The 20,928-nt window shown below is 40.3% G+C and overlaps 1 long non-coding RNA gene across 1 annotated transcript; it reads left to right on the forward strand.

The window, feature by feature from the left end:
- The first annotated feature begins 7,861 nt into the window (after positions 1 to 7,861).
- LOC127424767 (uncharacterized) lies at positions 7,862 to 20,321 on the forward strand. The gene is made up of 3 exons (XR_007894515.1): positions 7,862 to 7,919; positions 18,909 to 19,250; positions 19,906 to 20,321. It is a non-coding gene; the product is annotated as an uncharacterized LOC127424767 (long non-coding RNA).
- Positions 20,322 to 20,928: the final 607 nt, after the last annotated feature.

The following is a 20,928-nucleotide window of genomic DNA, read 5'->3' on the forward strand; positions in this document are numbered from 1 at the left end:
GTCAACGTGGTGTCTAAATTTGATGCGTATCCAGTGCCTCGCATTGATGAGTTGCTCGATCGGTTGGGCACTGCTCGATTTTACTCGACATTGGATTTGACGAAGGGTTATTGGCAGATCCCCTTGACACCAATTTCCCGTGAGAAAACCGCCTTCTCCACACCGTTTGGATTACACCAATTTGTGACAGTTCCGTTCGGTTTGTTTGGGGCCCCGGCTACGTTTCAGCGTCTCATGGACCGAATCCTCAGACCGCATTCAGCCTACACCGCTGCCTATTTAGATGATATCATCATTTACAGCAATGATTGGCAGCGGCACATGCAACATCTGAGGGCGGTTCTGAGATCGCTGCGCCGTGCGGGACTCACAGCGAACCCGAAGAAGTGCGCGATTGGGCGGGTGGAGGTACGGTATCTGGGGTTCCACTTGGGCCATGGGCAGGTGCGTCCCCAAATTGACAAGACAGCGGCAATTGCGACCTGTCCGAGACCCAAGACCATAAAGGGGGTGAGACAGTTCCTGGGGCTGGCTGGCTATTATAGAAGGTTCGTACCCAATTATTCGGACGTCACCAGCCCGCTGACTGATCTCACTAAAAAGGGAGCTCCAGACCCAGTCCAATGGACGAAGCAGTGTCAGCGGGCGTTCACGCAAGTTAAAGCCGCACTTTGCGGGGGGCCGCTTTTACATTCACCTGACTTCTCTCTCCCATTTGTTCTACAGACAGATGCTTCAGACAGGGGGCTGGGGGCTGTACTCTCGCAGGTGGTGGAGGGGGAGGAGCGCCCGGTGCTGTACATTAGCCGTAAGCTCTCGTTAAGGGAAACTAAGTACAGCACCGTGGAAAAGGAGTGTCTCGCCATCAAGTGGGCGGTCCTCACTCTCCAATACTACCTGTTGGGGCGGGCCTTCACCCTCTGCTCAGATCACGCCCCACTCCAGTGGCTCCACCGCATGAAAGATACTAGTGCCCGGATCACCCGTTGGTATCTGGCTCTTCAGCCGTTTAAGTTCAAGGTGGTCCAAAGACCGGGGGCGCAGATGGCTGTCGCCGATTTCCTTTCCAGAAATGGGGGGGAGTGGTAGGCAGGCCGGATGCCGCCCCGGCCTGAGTCGGGCGGTGGGGATATGTGGCAGCGGAGGCGTGGTCAAGCATCTCTCCGGAGAGAGAGAAAGCGGTAAGGGCGCTTACACCTGAGCTAAATTATGTCTAACACCTGTCTCTAATTTCAGTGAGCACGGGGAGAGCGGCATAAATAGAGACACACTGCAAATAGAAGAGAGAGAGCCTGGGCACCACAGACGGGAATGAAACAAAGAGTGTTATTATTATAAATGATGAGAGTTTATTTTGTGTAGCGGTGTATGATTGGAGATTAACTTAGTGGATAACGCAAAGACTGTGAGACTGTAATTGTGCTACAGACGCAGAAAATAAATCCTTACCTAAACAAGGAAAGCTGCTTCTCGCCTCCTCCTTTACAATGAGTTTCTGTCCACATGTGAAGTCTGTGCTCAAAACAATGTCAGAAAAGGAATAAAAACACCCATAGGTCATATACCAGTACCAGAAGGACCATTCAAACATTTGGATATTGATTATGTGGATGTGATAAAGAAAGTGAATGGAAAGTATTATATGCTTGTGGTAATATGCAGATTTAGAAGATGGCTGGAAGCAGTACCCTCAGCAGATCAGGGATCAGGAACAGTAATCAGATTTCTAACAAGAGAGGTAATACCTAGATTCAGAATACCATCAGAAATTAGTTCAGACAATGGATCAACATTTATACAACAAACTGTGAAGAAGGTATTGCAACAACTAAGAATAAAACAGAGACTAGGATGTGTTTATCATCCACAATCACAGGGAATGGTAGAAAGGGTAAATGGGACCCCCAAGGCCAAACTTAACAAAATATGTGCGAGCACTATGCTCAATTGGATTGATGCTTTGCCTCTTGCTTTAATGAGCTATCATATGCAAACTAACAGAAATATGCATCTAACCCCGCATGAAATGCTTACAGGTCGACCCATGCCTGTGCCAAACTGGAGAGGTCCTTATAAAGGACCCTCGCTGGAGCAATTGCAAATGGAACTGAAAGCATATATGCAACAACTAACTGCAATACACAAAGTTATATATTTGCAGGAAAAAGGAAGGAGCCAAGTGCAGTAGATGTTCCCTGTACAATTGCTCCAGGTGATCAGGTGTATCTGAGAGTATTTAGGAGAAAGTGGAATGAGCCCAGGTGAGAGGGGAAGGACGAGAGCAACTCTAAAGTTGGTGAGAGCAACGCCAACAGCAGTCTAAGTGGAAGGAAGCACCACCCAGTACCATCTGAATCATTGCACCAGGGTACCCAGAGTGATAGAAAGGCCTGGAAAGGAATCGGAGGGAAGTGATACTGATGATGCAGAAACGCCAGGAGAAAGGTCACATGGTGATGAAAGAAATGTACAAGGGGAAGAAGGCCAACAGACCATCAGGAGATGGAAAGTGAGCCTGATAATGTGCCTAATACTGAGAACAACAGATATGCTGCAACAAACACCGAAGGTCCAAGCCACACCAAGCCTTAAGAACCAGGAGAAGAACCAGAGTTCAATACAATCAACTTCACAGGCAGGGACTGGTTTCAAGAATGATTTCAAGGTAACACAAACAGAACAGGGGTTGGAAAGAGAAAGAGCCATTAGACTAAATAATGAAGAAAACATGTTGTGGGAATTAGCACAAAATAACTTTTGGTATGAATGGGCAAGGTATACAGCAAAAAAAGGCAGGGAAGGAAAATTGTCTATTGCATGCACCCACACCCACAAGTAAGGTATTAGTAGTCCCTAATCCACATGATTATCGAGAATGTGCTAAGTTTAACAGAAACTTTTGTCATCTAAGGAACGAGGCGAGATCCTATTGTCCAGTTGAGTGTCTAGCTTATTTAGGCAATCAGATTTTCAATAGTTACTTTTATAGTCCAGGTTGGGGAGATTAGTGTAGATATTGGGACATGAATAAATATATTAAAATAACAAAAGAAGAGGTGGAAATCCCAGGATGGTACAAAATAGATTATACGCAAGAATATGAATGCTATTAAAACAATGAAGGGAATTGTGATGTGGGAAAATTCAGTGGACAATGCGCTACTGTTTGGTATATAGTTAAAGATACTCCTTGGGATTCTGGTGTATCACTTAGAGGTCCAGCTAAATTAGCTCCAGGAGTAAACCAGGGAAAGGAAATAACTCCAGAAAAATGTGAAAATCAAACTATAGCATTACCTTCAGTGGCATTGTATGAATATCAGACAGTAGTTGTAGCAGATTGCTTTTGGGTCTATGGGAAAAAGAAACTTATGGTATCCTTACCACAAGAATGGAAAGGAATGTGTGCTAGAGTACGGATTGTTCAGGAGGTCAGTATAGTGGAATGGGAACCAGGACTGCCTTTTAAAGAAAATGAGAAGATACAAAGAGCTAAAAGATCATATGAACCTTATAAACCTGGCCCTAACGTATTTATAGACTCCATAGGATACACTAGAGGTATACCTAATGAACATAAGGCTAGAAGTGAAATAAAGGCAGGATTGGAGTCAATATTTGTTTGGATAACACCAAACAAGAATACAGAATGGATCAATTATATTTACTACAGTCAACAGAGGTTTATTCATTATACTGATACTGCTTTATCCGCATTGGGAGAACAGGAAGATGCAACAAGTAGGATGCCAATGCAGAATTGGCAGGCATTAAATTGGATATTAGCAGATAAGGGGGGGGGGGGTGTATGTGTTCTGTTTGGAGACCAATGTTGCACTTTTATTCCTAACAACACAGCACCAGAAGGTGCATTTATGGTTGCCATTACTAAATTGAAAGCATTAAGAAAGGAAGTTGCAGAAAATGCAGGAAGAGATGAAAAAACTTGGGACTCGACTTTAAAATTGGCATAATGTTTAGAATAACAATCCTTGTGGGAGGAATAATATTCTGTTGTGTGTTACCATTGATCAAATCATTTGTGATCTGAGAAGCAATGAAGCAGATGACAGTGATCAATGTGAATGGTCCAATGCAATACAATGACAACTACCCAGGATGGACAGAAAGACCAAATTGGGAGGAAATTGATTCCTCAAATGAAGATATGTATGAGGAGCTGAATGATGAGCCATGCTCTGGGATGTAAGTGCTAGCCTAACCTCTCCCCAGTGGTGGCCCTCTACGTTAACTAACTGGGTTGAAGATTTTTGGTCAACGGAATCTTTGAAAGAAAAAAAGAAAGTTTTTGTGTTGGGTTATTTCTACTATTTTTGATGGTTTTTGATACATTTACTGATTTTGATATTTATGCTGTTGTATCCAATGTGATGTTATATTACTCTAATCAAAAATGTTATGATTTTGAATGGTATTTTCTGTTATTTTCTACATAACCGTGAAACCACAGGCAAGTGCTGAACCATTTACATGCTCATGCTTATAACACAATATTCTCTCTCTTGAGTGTAGGGTTGAGGGAGACAGGATCTTTTACTCCTCTCTTGTTAAGTGTGAGGGGAGACGTTTGGTCCTGATGCTCCACAGGAGTGCTGTTCCATGATCTGGTCATTAATAAGAGACAGTGTGACCTAAAATGGGTCAACAGAAAGTGATGGGGGAAGGGACTGGATTGTGAAGTAGCACTCTTGAATTAGGCTAAATTAGTGGGACTTTGTAGGAAGTCCCAACTGAGTGATTATATGGAATATTTTTATTTAATCATTAAGTTAATCCATTTTTTTAATTAATATGTATGCAATATGCAATGATCTAAAAATGACAATGTGTAATCAATGTATTATGATAAGCTGCATTATCAGTGTTATTCAGTATGTTACATATTTAATCATACTTTTATTAATTTCAAACTCTGACTATTTAGATACAGTTTGAAAGTGCAGAAAACAGCTTAGCTTGTAGTCTCTCTCTCTGTGTAAGGCCTTTGTGTCAAGGGAAAATTAATTGATGTAATGCAGAAAGTGGGAGACCTTGGAGACGGGATGCCTGTGTCAAGCAAATGAGTAAGGAGGTTTACATAAGGAACATCACCTGTAGTAGCTTGGCTTTTAGAAAGAATTACAGCCTCTTTCTATCAAACTTGTAGGGCCCAAAGGGAGGTGGGCATGTGGATATTGAAAGGATAATTTAATGAGCAGGACTGGTGCAGATAATGCCAAGATTACCAAAACAGGCAAACGATATATGTGCGCTACTAAGTGCTAGCATTAAGATGAAATAGCAAGTTGGGGCCAAAGGTAACCAGCTGGAAGGGAGATGGCAAACTAGGGAGGCATAAGACGATTTCACTGGATGAAGAGGCCATCCCTCAAAGAGTTAAGGGGAGCAGAAACTTTAGGCTAAGTTTATACAATTGCATGCTTCTGAAGTGTAATTTCAGATGCTCCATGGACTACCTCAGCTTTGTTACTCTGTAATAAAAGTCTACTTTTTGAAACCAGAAACTAAGACTCCAGAAATGATTGACTTGACTACACTTTGAGTGCTGTATTGAAGAAATCTGCTACGACAGATTCACCCTGACAATGTGTGTGTGCTGTATAAACACTGGCTGCAGTGGAGACAGGTGTGTTCAAGGCAGGTCTTCAGGAGGCAGCAGGAGCAGTGGGCATGTGTGTTGTGGGACAGACGACTCCGGAGCAAAGCCTGGACAATTTTGAAATGAATCTGTAGAAAGACAACAGCTGGCTATACTTCAACACAGGTACATCAAACTCGGTAGCACTTTATTTTACGGTACTGTTCTTCATTTACATACTACATAATTACAACAACTACAGTAATTACTAGATGCTAACCCTAAACTTAACCCCAAACCTAACCTTAACCCATATTAAGTACATGTATTGACCTAATATTACTCAGTACTTTCTTGGATAAGTACACTGAAAGTACACATACTGTAAAAAAAAAAAAAAAAAGTGCAACCTCAAAGTCTTTTATATCAAAATTTGCCATTATATATCTCATTTAAAATAAATGTGCAAGCATATTTTGTGTAGTTTAAGTTATAAAATTATGAATAACATAATACAATTACATGTAAGATGTAGCAGCACTCAGATCATGACATATCACCACTTCGTCGTGTGCCTTTTTTCTAGAGTGCATTTAGTAGCATCAGCATGGACAGAATGGAAGATCAGGAATAATGAGAAGAAGCTGGAGAATTTGCTGCAGTTTAAGGGTGTGCAGCAAAGCCATTATCTGTATTTGTATCTGTATCTGTATCTGTTCATATGACAAAATTATCTGTATTTGTCTCTGTTTTCAGATAGAATGGGGTATGGGTGGGGCTTAAAACAGAAGTGCATCAAAACTAAATGAAATGCCCATTTTTAAATGTTACTCTTACATTTATAGTTTCTATTAATAAAATATGCCTTGTATATGCCTTTTCATAATAATAGCCTAATAATAATAATAATAATAATAATAATTAATAATAATAATAATAATAATAACAATAATAATAATAATATACTATAACTATTATTTAAAAAATATTCTTTTATTCCTTTTTTCTTACCAGATGAAGCTGAATTTGTAGGCTATATTAAATGTGGAATATGTTGTTAACTGTGGTTTCTCCTGGTATTTCTGATATCAGTATCTGAATGGAACAGAATTTTCATTTATCTGTGCATGTATAACAACATTATTCTGAAGGCAGGAGGTGTCTAGCAAAATGTGAAAAGTTAAGCACACATTTTGCAGAGAATAATCAATACAAATACAAACATTAAAAGAAATTAAAATAAAATCAATATAGCCTACAAACAGGTGAAAGTCCCGTAAGTCTATACATTTTTACTATAAGAAACCATTATTTAGTTTAATAATAATAATAATAATAATAATAATAATAATGTTAAATTTATATAGCACCTTACCAGAGGTATGTTTCAGTTTTTTTTTCTTTTTTTTTTTTTTTTTTTTTGCATAAGGAGGAATATTCCTAATAGATGAATACTCTATGGAGCATTTAAACCTTTATGGAGCACTCTAACTTTTTTTTAACCAGATCATTTCCATAATCGCTGATGTGGATATAAATGTGGTCAACTTTAAAAGATGGATAGATGAGCTCCGACGTGAAATCGTCACTTCAGATCAGGAATTTAACATCGTGCTCAGGTTTAGGCTATAATTAAATACATGAGAATCACATGTGAATCATGCAAGACATTAACATTGACATTTTAAGAAGTGAAAAGTGTATATGATGTCATATCTTAATTAATGTTACACTTGATAAGCTCCAGACGCACACAACTAACAGAGACCGCAAATGGAGTGGATATGTTTATTTAAAATGTCGCTTTATCCTTGTGCTTTTTGGATAATCAGTCATACAAATATTTTTTATATTATTCGGATGTACCCGTTATTCATTTTGAAGTCATTATCTGTGCCTTTCCGAATAAGGTATTCGGCTTCAGGCACATCCCTACTGCAGTCCACTCCAGGAGCGGATCTACCAGAGTGGCATGGCAGTGGCAAATGCCACTCTAAGAAAAAGCATTGACACACCAGCATAAGTATCCAAATGCATTAAATATAAATGTAAGTAAATTATCATTGATTTTGACATTGTTTAGGGGTTTATTCATGTCATACTGCCTAAACTCTCACCAAATGCACAAATGACTACAGACCCATTGATTGATTACAGCAGCAACCAGTCCCGTGATTGTTTACAGCAGCGGCCAATCACAGCATCAACCAACTGTCCACCTACTATTGCAGTGCGTGTACAGTGTTTGGGCTCTCGTGGGGTGATGAGCTAATTTCCTCAACAAACATGACCACATGGACAAATATGTGGATAAAAAGAGGTAAAAGATTAATTTCTCAGTTGTTTCCAAGTATTCACTGAATGATTATTAGATACATTGCTGTCAGTTATGGGTTGAGACAGATGTGACGTGTCCTCACAACTTTTTGAAATAGCTTTTGTCAGGTATGTGTATAATCCAAATAAAACATCTCCAGTTCTTGAGTTGGAGTTTCTATTTCATCGTTGTGTTTTAACTGGCGATCCAGCTGTCAGGATCCTGTCACCTTTGTCAGTCAGGTTTATTGTAGTGACAGGATCCTGACACGTATGTTCTATGTCTCTGTGTGAGTGCAAGGCTTTGGTTGTTTTCCTGGCTGTGTGCTCTTCTGTCTAGTCTGTGTCTTTTGTTCAGAGCATGGTGTCTGGATGCTGACTCTTCAGTCTGGTTCGGGCTTGTTTCTGAGTCAGAATCTGGACACTCATGCTCCATGTCTTGTCTTTTTGTTTGAGCACATGGCTAATGACAGCTTCGTTGCCATGTGCTCTATTGTCTTGTCTTTATGTTTGTTTGAGCACATGGCCAATCATGGCTTCATTGCCATGTGCTCTTTCTGTCCAGTCTGCAGAGGTGTATAGTAACGAAGTACAAATATTTAGTTACTGTACTTAAGTACAGTTTTTTAATATTTGTACTTTACTTGAGAATAAATATTTATTTGGACTTTTACTTTCACTTCACTACATTTTGAAGAGAAAATGGATACTTTTACTCTGATAAATTTCTCCAGACCCTTTCGTTATTTTTGCGACTGAACACCACAAAAAAATAACAGCTGTACGTGCAAAAATGAATGCAGATCGGTGATGGTGATGTGTGATTCATTGAAAGAATACATTTGAGTCGAATCTTTTACATTTGATTCCTTTGAACTGAACAAAAAGATTTAAAAAACAGTCTGAATGATTCATTTTGCGAATCTGAATCAAAATCAGAAGTGAAGTGTATGCCAGATTACATGTTCCTTCATCTGTCTCCTCTGGGGAAGACAAGAAACTGCTCATGTGAGTTTATTTATTTATTTTATTTTTTTACTAATTAATTTGATAAGTTTAGGCTTAAACATTATGAAAGCTGTTAAATAGTTAAGTATGTGGTTGCCAGGTTGTTACTATGCTGTTGCTAAGTTGTTTTCTGTGTTTTTTGCACATTGCTCTGGAGTTCACAGGGTGTTCTAGGTGGTTGTCAGGTTGTTGCTATTCTGTTGTTAAGTTGTTTTAACTGTGTTTCAGCACATTGCTATGCAGTTGCCAGGGTGTTCTGTGTGGTTACTTATTGGCCCAAATGAAAAGAGTCCACCCCCACAAGTCTCTGTTCTGGTCACTAATATGACTCAACTCCCTCCTTCAGTGTTCCAGTTTTTATGAACTGTGGTGTTCATTTACACTCATCCCATAAATATGATCATTCTGATGTGACTTGAATGCGCCATTAAAGGGATAGTTAATTTAAAAATGAAAATTCTCTCAGAATTTTCTCACTCTCATTCGATCTAAGATGTGTGACTTTAATTTTTTCTCTGCAGAACACAAACAAAGAAAAAGATTTCAGAAGAATATCGCTGTTATGTAGGTCAATTCAATGTAAGTGAATGGTGGCCAGACCTTTGATGCTCCAAAAAGCACATAAATGCAGCATAAGAGTAATCCATTAGACTCCAGTTGTTTCGCCCAATTGGTTTTGGGTGAGAATAGACCAAAATATAACTCCTTTTTTGACTATAAATCTTGACATTAGCAGTCTCCTTGGTGATCAGAATTTAAAGCTCGATTATACTTCCTATAGCGCCATCTAGGGCTATGTGCATGCATCAAGCACTAGAAAGTGAAATCAAGCTTGACTGCTTTCCTGATTTCCCTCCTGTTTTCTTTCCTATGTAACCCCATTGTGTTTTTAGTCTTGTGCCAGTTCGTTGTGGTTTTTCACCCTGTTAGGTTCTTCCTGTCTTGCCCTGTTGTCTGTTCCAGCCCGCAGCATCGAACCCAGTCTGTTCTGCAGTGTTCTGCCCAGGACCTTGTAGTTTTCACCTTCGGGGTAGTTTTCGTTTGTTTTTTTGTGTGTTAAATAAAAAGCCCATTCTTCTCACATTTTCTACGAGTCCTCACCCTCTCTTCAACCTAACCCTGACACCAGTGCTGGAATGTGCTATTTGAATGTTATGATAAGTGTTCATTGTGGCTGTTATCAGTGCCGTTAGTGTTATCAGTTTTTCCACCCCTCGCGCTCTTTTCCGTGTCCCCCACTGTGATGGCCTTGGCCATATTGTTTGTGCATGTAGAGTGTGTGTTGTCTTTTTCTCTTTCTCTCCCTCTCCCTCTCTTAATCGCTCTCAGGTGTGTGGTAACCAGGTGAGCTGATTGTTGATGGGGTGCACCGGTGCGCAGTGTGTTTGCTCCGCTGAGTGTTTCATGGCTGGGCTGTGTGATGGGAGGCGGTTGTTTGTGAACTGTGTCATCTCGTTCACGGGCGCTCAGGTGCATTCCGGGTTCCCGCTGCTGGAGCGGGTGTTTGTGGTTGTCGCTGTCTGAATTGCGGAGTTCGCTGTTCTTTCATATACAGAAATGTCAATACATGTGTCTGTATTTCCACTACTCTCGTCTCCCCGCATCTTTTATTCCATTTTATTTTTAAACTGTAACCTGTCAACTGCACTGAGATGCAGTCTTGATTTATTTGAATAAAAAGTTATATTTGGGTGAATTAGAATCCCAAACCTCTAGAAACTAAAGGCAAAAGTTACCACTAGTCATGTTCTTAATCAAAGTGCTGATCTACTGTATGTATTCATCTACTGACTAGCAAAATCCCCAAGACTGATAGTTGCAGATGTAGAAATGAAATTACCATATTATGTGAAATATTTATTTGGGTGCTTGAATCAAAACAGGTAATTTAAAATAATATTTTATTGTGCACAACATAATTAATATTCATGAGTTTTGCAGCACTGCCCCCACAGTACAATTTTCTATACAGTTTATTTGTATTTAGACCTAACTTTGTGTTAATGTTTACTAGGAACATTTAGAATTTGTTGATGTTTAATAGACAATGTCTTAGTGCTCTACAGATTTTGTTACGTATTTTTTATTATGTAAAAATAGATTTTTACATATTTTTTTATGTTGGCAAAATCAGTATCAAAATGGTTACTATGTGGTTCCTCTGGAAATGCAGTTGTATCACAAATTCATGGACATTTATCATTTGATAGTGACTCCAATTAAAGAACTAGTACTTGTTGCAATGAAGCTTGGTACCTTAATCCATAAGAAGTATGCATGGGCGCTCGCTTTAATGTTGCTACCCCTCATAGTCTGCATGCCACTCCATAAAAAAATGTCTAGATCTGCCCCTGGTTCACTCAAAGCAGGGAACGGTTCTAGAGGAGGGTCCCGGTGGGTCCCATGTGCCCTCCCACACACAAATGGAGATAATGGAGCTGGCCAGTATCGCATGTGAATAGATATCATGGCAAATGTTAGGGATTTGTGCGAAAGGCAAAAAACATGTGTAACCTACAATTACGAAAGCTTTGAACCCTAGGAAAAAATTATGAATTGATTTCTCACAGGCCAAGAAGCTAAAAAATTGTGTAGCTAAGTTTATACTCGCCGATATGCAGCAGTCGCTTAACGTGGTAGAGAGTCCCTTTTTCGAAACATGTTAGAGGAAATTAAACCGGAGCCTGCTGCTCACACTTTATTAACTTTGTTTTGAGAAATATGTATGAAGAGACAAAGACTACTGTGCAATGAGTAGCCCTATTTAAATATGAAAAAAAGTCCCAAGCCTGATTGACATCAATCCTGGTGAGTTTCAATATATGAAATCCCAAATGAGATGTTATTGCTGTGGCGGAGGGGGAGTTTTTCAGCAAATAAAGACTTTTGATTGTTTCCTCACACAAAGCTATCACATGGCTTCAGAATACTTGGAATATAGTGCAGCCTTACCTTAGTCTGTTTTATTCTAAATGAGCCATTTTCTACTTGTCTGTGAGCTTGCTTGGGTAACTAATCCACTGTTATGTCTCCAATGTCCACACCAAAATGTGCAGTCCAACAGAAGAAGCATGATAAACAAATAACTCAGCTGTGTTAGAGTGCCACCTGCATTTCAAATATGTATACTGTGATAGAAGGTGATTGTGGAAAAATTATTGTTCCTAGTGTTTGCTGCCATCAAGTGGAATGAAATAATACTTTTAGCAGCGATACAGCAAACAGAGCCTGAATCACAGGCTTTCAAAGACAGGATAAAAAATAAATAAATAAATGTAAATTGGTCATAAGTCTGTAAATATATACAATATTACTTATGAATTATTTGTTTATAATTTAACTTTTAAAATGAGACCAATATTTTGAAATTAGTCCACTGTATGTACGCACCCTGCACTCCTGGCATTGCTATGTCCAGAAGACAAAGCTTACACATTTGAGCACAAGGGCCCTGCAGGTGCTTTCCAGACGAACGTTAGCAGGTGAGTGGAGGTCATCCAAAAAATAAATAAATAAATAAATAAAACCACACCTCTTCCAGACAGGAATGACTGACAGCAATAACAGCATTTGACAGTGACAGCACTGTGCCTGAGGCCTTTTCACAGTGTACATGAGGGAATTCCACTGAGATGAGAGTGCTGTTTGACTGTGTGCAGCTGTGACATGCACAGAATTATCCAGTTAAATACTCCAAAATTAAAGTCTCGTAATAATCTCACAATAACAGTAGTAATATGTTATTATGAGTTTTCTTTGTAAATCGCGGGGGTATTAAAGAAAATTAAGTGTAGGTGCCTTTAACAGCGCTCGCTACAGCAGATTGAGGGCGGTTTCTAATTGCAAGTGATCCTCTCTATGCCCTACTCACTCCAAAGTGCAGAGCCCTTGAAGTGGGTACTCTGAATGTGCCCTTTGTCTTGTGGGCGGGCCCATTCATTTTCTCACTTTGTTGGAACGAGCTTTCGAGTGGCGTACCCTCCCGCAGCAGTGCCCTTTGGGGGAGCAAAAATGTCATTTTGAATTTGAGCATCGAAGTGGCGTCACAGAGCATCAGCTGTTTTTTTTATTCCGTTTGTGTTTCATGAAGTTTCAAGCAAAACATGACAGAAGATATCTGTTTACAGCATATAAACTCTAAAAAAAAAGAAATTCTCCAGGCCATTACTTGATATTAATTTAAGATGTGAGTGAAATAATGTTTTCAGCACATGAACACAGAGAGAGATGCAGTTGAACCCAAAATCAGAGTTTATTCAAGATGAATACAATATACAAACAGAAATAGCACTAGGAAGCAGAAGATAATAACAAAAGAACGGCTTTAGCTCAAGGCCACAATAGACGAGACTAGACAATGAGTGAGGAAACATGAGGGAATATATGCAGGCATAGGAATTAACAACACGAGGAACAGCTGTGAACACTGATGGAAAACAGGTGAAACTAATGATGATGTGCTTGCTGGGAATTGTTTTTCTGATTAACACTATTTTTTGATTCACACATTTGACACAGAAAAGCAAAACATATATTCACAGAATAAACATTTAACCCCCATTATTCCCTTTCCCCCTCTCAATCCCCAACCCCACCCTGACCCTCAACAAATATCCCTGTCATCACACTTGTGTATACACACACACAAAAAGAAAGACAAAAAAAAAATAAAAAAAATAATATTTTTAAAAAATAATCACAGGGCCTGGGTAGCTCAGCGAGTACTGATGCTGACTACCACCTCTGGAGTCGCGAGTTCGAATTCAGGGTGAGCTGAGTGACTCTAGCCAGGTCTCCTAAGCAATCAAATTGGCCCGGTTGCAAGGGAGGGTAGAGTCACATGGGGTAACCTCCTCGTGGTCGTGATTAGTGGTTCTCGCTCTCAATGGGGTGCGTGGTAGGTTGTGCGTGGATCACGGAGAGTAGCATGAGCCTCCACTTGCTGGGAGTCTCCACGGTGTCATGCACAATGAGCCAAGAGATAAGATGTGCAGATTGACTGTCTCAGAAGCGGAGGCAACTGAGACTTGTCCTCCGCCACCCGGATTGAGGTGAGTAACCGCGCCACCATGAGGACCTACTAAGTAGTGGGAATTGGCCATTCCAAATTGGGGAGAAAAGGGGATTAAAAAATAAATAATATAAATTTGAAAAAAAATTATAATCACACACATTTAAAACTACACTTCTCTCTCCAATGCCCCTCCCCGAGAACCCTCCAAAATGGCCAAATAGCTGCCCCATTTTTTATTAAATAAATCTAAGTTGCCTAGCCTTCTACATGACATTTCCTCGAATGCCACTACCCTCCCCATCTCCGTGCACCACTCTTGAAACAAGGGCACTCCAGCCGACTTCCATCCCCTAAGAATAATCTGTCTGCCGATCATAACACTGGCTAGGACCCAATTTTTTATGCATTTATCCCCTTTATTAATGACCGCCCCATCGCCAAAAATACAGAGTCTGGGGCAAAATGAAATTTGAGTGCCCAATATGTCACACACAAAACTCTGAACCATCAACCAAAATTCTTGGATCTTAACACACCACAAAAAAAAACATGTGTTTTGTCCCCATCTTCTGATTGGCATCGCCAGCAGGTGGGTGTGTCTTTAAGACCAAGCCTATACAATCTAGAGGGGGTCCAATAGAATCTATATAAAATCTTAAATTGCATAAGGCACACCCTTGCATCTCTAGATGCAGACTTGATGTTTTTTAGAATCCTAGCCCACACTCCCTCCTCCAATACCAAGTTTAAATCTTTCTCCCATAATCTCTTGAGAGAAGTTGAAGCTCCATCCCCCAGACTCTAAATTAGCAGGGAGTAATACACTGATGCCTTATTACCTTTTCCAAAAGCAGTAATCACCACTCCCAGAGTATCTGCTGCTTTAGTGGGGTGTATGCTACTCCCAAAAATAGTACAGGGTAGGTGGTGCAGTTGTAAATACCTAAGAATTGAGACCTGGGAATCCCAAAATGTTGAACCATATTTTCAAAGGATCTCAACACTCCACTCTCATATAGGTCACCGAGCATATTAACCTCCCTCACAATCCACTCTGTCCAGCAGAAAGGGGACTTATTAATACATAACTTTGGGTTCAGCCATATGCTTGAAGCAACATTTAAATAAATGAATTAAACACTCTGGACACTTTTGTCCATACCGCATGCAAATGCAAGAAAACAGGGTGTAACTTAACTTCTCCGATTAGTTTGATAGAAAGGCTTTACAATGGCAAAATAGGGCAAGAACTTCCTGTTCAATATAAAACCAAGGAGGGTTTCTCTTGGGTGGAAGTGACCAATGAACCAAATGTCTGAGACCAAATGCATAATAATAAAACAAAATCTTGTGTAGGCCTTGCCCACCTTTGTCAATCGGCCTATGCAACTTACTGAAATGTAATCTGGGACGTTTACCATTCCAAATGAAGGACTTCGCTATGCTATCAAATTGCTTGAAATAAGAGAGGGGGACATCTATAGGGAGAGATTGTAGCAGGTAGTTGAATTTTGGAATACAAATCATTTTAATAACATTAACCTTCCCAATCATAGATAAATGTAATGAAGCCCACCAGCCCACATCGCTCAAAAACCTTTTTATTAAAGGGTCAAAATTAACTCTAACTAAATCACACAAATTTGCTGGGAATAAAATACCCAAATGCTTAATGCCCTGTTTGGGCCACTGGAAGGTGCCCGGCTGAAAAGCTGTTACCGGGCAGTACGTTGTCAGATCCAAAGCTTCAGATTTAGACCAATTAACTCTGTATCTTGAGAACTTAGAAAAGGAATTAATAATTCTGTGGAGGCAAGGCATAGATCTAATGGGGTCGGAGACGAATAATAAAATATCATCTGCGTAAAGCAAAAGCTTATGCGCCACACCTCCCGCCATCACCCCTGGAAAATTATCCTCCTTTCTTATCGTGGCTGTTAATGGTTCCAGGGCAATACAGAACAATAATGGGGAAAGAGGACAACCCTGCTGGGTGCCCCTATCCAGAGTAAAATAATCTGAAATTAATCAATTTGTTTGTACCACTCCTACCGGGTGTCTATAAAGTAACTTAATTCATCCAATAAAAGTATTCCCAAACCCATACATTTCCAAAATCTTAAAAAGATAATCCCATTCTACCATATCAAACACCTTTTCAGCATCAAGTGAGATGGCAGCGACCGGAGTCTGATCATTTGCCACTGACCACATGATAGTGATGAAACACCTAATGTTATCAGAAGAGCTACGGCCCCGAATAAACCCCACCTGATCTATATGTATAAGAGATGTCATAATTTTACTTAATCGGTTAGCCAAAATTGTTTACAATATTTTAACGTCTAGCTGGATCAGGGAAATTTGATGGTAACTCTTACACTCGCTTGGATCTTTGTCCTTTTTAAGAATCAGACTGATCTGGACTTTGTCGACGTGTCATGGTTGGAGGAAGCTTTCCATTCTTTAATGATTCCATATAAAGCAAAAGTGGAGCCAGTTCTGTAGCATAAGATCTAAAAAATTCAGCGGCAAAGCCGTCTGGCCCCGGAGCCTTGCCTGTAGGCAAGGCCTTAATTACCTCGCCAAACACCTCCAAGTTTATCTCAGAGTTTTTTTGCTCAGCTGACAGTTTGGTTCCACAAACTTTCTAATATCCTCTTCAGTAGATGAAGATGTGGAACTATAAAGGTCAAGATAGAATTCTTTAAAAGCATTATTAATATCAGTGGCCGAGGTAAATATTTCACCACCAGCAGATTTCAATGAGGGAATGGTAGAAAAATCTCTCTCTGTAAATATTTCACAACCAGCAGATTTCACTGAGGGAATGGTAGAAAAAGCCAGAAGCTTCCCTTCTTTGTCCCCTGACTCAAAGTATGACTGTCTTGCCATGAATAGCCAAAACTCCATCTTCTGTGACAAAATAGTATTATATCTGTATTTCAGTCGGGTCAATTCTCTGAGGCCATCAGACGACATTCGGCGCATCAGCTCTGCCTCGGCTCTTTTAATATTCCCTTCCAATTCCATGAGTTCTTGTGCTTTGGATTTTTTGGTGAATATCATACTGTATGATCCGGCCCCTAAGAACCACCTTATGTGCCTCCCAAGCCACACCCACAGAGGATACTGAGGACCAGTTGGTATCCATATAGACATTGATTTCAGCCTTTAGCATTTGCTGGAATTCAGGATTTTGCAAAAGGGATACATTAAAGTGCCAACTATATGATTTCCTTTTCTTCATATGTGGCAACACCTTTCCAAATATCTGTAAGACCAAGATTTTTACTCATCCTCTGAAGCGTCAATGTTGCTCTAGGGGGCTTGCACACTTTTGCTTCACTATGATCAAGGACTGAGTCCATCAAAAGATTAAAGTCTCCTCCCAATATTATATCATGAGGGCCGCCAGCGGCTTGCAACATCCCTTCAAGATCTATAAAAAAGCCCTGATCATCAAAGTTAGGTGCATAAATATTACCCAAAATAAGACTTTGTCCCTGAATTTCAGTTAAAACAAGAATGACTCTTCCTAATTTATCTTTACTCTGTTTGAGACATTTGAATTGTAGATGTTTACTTATCAGCATTATGACTCACCTGCTCTTACTCGAGCCAGCACTATAAAAAAAATGCCCACCCCAAATTTTTCAGCTTCCTGCGGAGAAAGGTGCACTTCTTGAAGAAACACTATATCATATTTCTTATGCTTAAGAAGATAAATAACCTTGTTTATTTTTATGGGGTGCCCCAACCCATTCACATTCCACATTGAGAGAGACAATCCACTCATATTAACATTTGACATTTTGACATATAAGAAAAAATAGATTGTGTGTAAAAACAAGATTATAAAGACCACATTCCAACATTAGTGCGACAGTCAAAACCCGAACTTCCCCTAGAAGAAAACAAACAGAAAAAAAAAAAAAAAATGTGCGCATTAACCCCACGCATGACAGCGCCAAATGGAATCCATCCCTCCAAACTCAAAAAGTCCATGTACGCCTACGAGATCCCCCACAACAACTTTGCCGTCGGATTGCTCTATACAAATTTTGTGAGACAGAATTACACAGAAAAAGATCATCTATAAAACAAACTCCATGACCCTCCATTGACTTTGCAAAAAATACTCCACAAAACAAACTCCAGCCAATAGGAGGAACAAGTACAAAGAGCATATAGGTTCATCCATAAAACTGTCCTGAAGGTGTGTTACTCTACAAAATAAACTCCAGCCGATAGGCGGAACCAGCACAAAAAGAACGCGCAGATTCTTCAAACAGTCAAATGAATGTTCAGTGAGCCGGTCCACTCGGCTGCAACATGAGTGCAAACAAATTACTTAATCACTCCAATGTCTTTGCAAGAAATACTCCACAAAACAAACCCCAGCCAACAGGAGAAATAAGCACAAAGTGCATGTAGGTTCATCCACAAAACTGTCCCGAAGGTGTGCCACTCTACAAAATAAACTTCAGCCGCTAGGCGGAACCAGCACAAAAAAAAAAGCGTGCAGAATCTTCAAACAGTCAAACGAATGTTCAGTGAGCCGATCACTCCATTTACTTTATGAAGGACATAGCTTGCTGTGGGCATGTAAATGTTAATTTGGCCATGAATTTCAGTGCAAAAGCGACCTTCCATTGGTGTAAAAGTTTCTTGCATTCTTGAGTCGATCACGCTTCTCTTTTGTCGAATTCGCACAGTCTGGGAACAAGAAAATGCTGTGGTTCTTCCAAGAAAGCCTTCCTTTACTCCTCGCCTCGCGTAACACAAGATTTTTATCGGATGATCTCAGAAATTTGGTCAGAATTGATTGGGGCCTGTCTCCCTCTGCAGATCGACAAGCAGGAACCCTGTGAGCTCACTCGATTTCCAGCTTATGGCCTGCAATGTCGAGCAGATTCGGAAAGAGCCCATCCAAGAATTTCACCATATCCTATCCCTCTGCTCCCTCAGGGATTCCAATGATACGGACGTTATTCCACCGGCTTCGGTTCTCCATGTCCTCCAACTTCTCCCAGACACGCTCCAAATCCACCTTGGTTGATAGCGGATTAGCAGATAATTCCCTCTCCGATGACTCCAGATAATCGACATCCCCCACTCTTGTAACCACCTCAGTGAACTTCGCCTCCATGGCAGTGATCGATCCACATATCACAGCAAGATCCTCCAAGTCAGCAACGACCTTCATCAGCATTGCCGACATGTTCAGCATATCTCGCCGCATTTCCCGCACTTCTCCAACTAAATCGACTCCCAGGCTCACGGCCTGCTCAGGGGCATCAGCTGGAGCACGTAAGTGTCTTTTAATGTCTCCAGAGCCTGAGAATTTTGAATTCTTTGACATATTGTCCTCTTAGAACAGTTATGGAACAGAGTGTATCGAATCTCACTGGTTTATGTCATTAAAAGTGTTAAAACTAGCAAAGTGCGCAGAGCTCACCATTCTCACATCTGATCCTCGCATGGCGTCACGTGACACCGCTTGCTGGGAATTTTAGTGTGGGGGAACAACTACAATATGAAGGTCCATGAAGGGGTTAAACTAAATGTCTGTGAACAGGAAAGGTGAGATGAAGGGATGTGACAAATGTGTTGTTTTTTACTCACAAACTTTCTGATCAGCACAATGATTTGATCGTATGTTTGATAGTTTGTGTACAGTAAATAATCATATTTCATAAGTTATGGAAACGGAACTGTGGCGAGCAGGGCTGGGCCGAGTGGTGTCTGGGCAGAGATAAGTGGTGAATGAGTTCCACCTGTGTGCTACACCGGTCTCACATTCCAGTGAGGGGCAGTGGGAGTATTTAAGGAGAGGAGACAGCGGCAGATGGGGAGAGAGAGACACACAGACCTGTGTGTTTGTTTATGTGTTGAACGTAAAAGCCAACGATATTTGTAACAGTGAAAAGTATGTGTGTAAATAAATGTCTACTTGTTTGTTAAGCTTCCCAGCTTCCTCCTTGCCCGTACATTCCTTGAATTGTTACACTGGTGCCGAAATCCAGGAAGGAGGAAGGATGCGCTGTCGTGGAGTCCTCGCCGCTGCTGTCCGCCAGGAGAAGGAGGAGCCATTGCCATCTGCCAGGGGACGGAGGAGCGGCTGTCATCCGCTAGGGGGCGGGGAGGAGTGGCTGAGGACCAGTCGACAGCGTGTCTGGGGCCAGCGAGCCTGTCTCTCTCTCCTCTCTCTGCTTTCTTCTCTCTCAGTGATAGAAATTTAATACGTCTTTTGTAGAATACTGCCATTAACTGAAGGAGCTGTCTGATTCAGGCAAAGCCAGTTTGGTTTTTGTTTAAACTAGTAGACTAATCACTTTCAGAAAAATGCCATGGTATTATCATTTGTGGACATGTGGGCTACCCATTCAAAAATAAAATAAACTTGTAAGAGAGTGTGCAGTTATATATTTTTCTTTTGAAAGGCCACCCATTCAAAACCATGGTGACAAGGTCAGAATGGAAGCAGCAGCGATAAAATGATAAAGTGAGAGTGCAGAGATGAGAGAAGTGAAAAGAGTGATGAGACAAGAAAACGTTTAGAGCCCTATAACAAAAAATAAATAAATAACAAAAATAACAAAAAAAGACACTGTGCCATTACCAGGGTAATACCATGGTTCTGAATGATTTTATTCATATTTCATGATACTGTCATAGTACTCCAAGATACTTCAAAAAATACTATGGTTTTACTATGACACATGCCAAAAACATGGGATTATCACAAAAAAGTGTAAAATATGGTGCTTTTTGTTAGGAATATAACAGAATAGGCTATTTGTCAAAAAGGAAATGATGGAAAAAATTATGTTTATAATACAAGAAAAAGGCTTACATACTCAAAAAGCAAAGAATAAGTGCTACTCTTAAAAATAAATAATAATAAATAAATAAAAATCAGTGCCATTTTTTATCCTTTCGCCTGTCCCTGCTGAGGTCTGTGCATGCCACTGGTGTGCAGTAACCT

This window comes from Myxocyprinus asiaticus, chromosome 33, assembly GCF_019703515.2.
Source record: "Myxocyprinus asiaticus isolate MX2 ecotype Aquarium Trade chromosome 33, UBuf_Myxa_2, whole genome shotgun sequence".
In the NCBI taxonomy this organism is placed as follows: Eukaryota; Metazoa; Chordata; class Actinopteri; order Cypriniformes; family Catostomidae; genus Myxocyprinus; species Myxocyprinus asiaticus.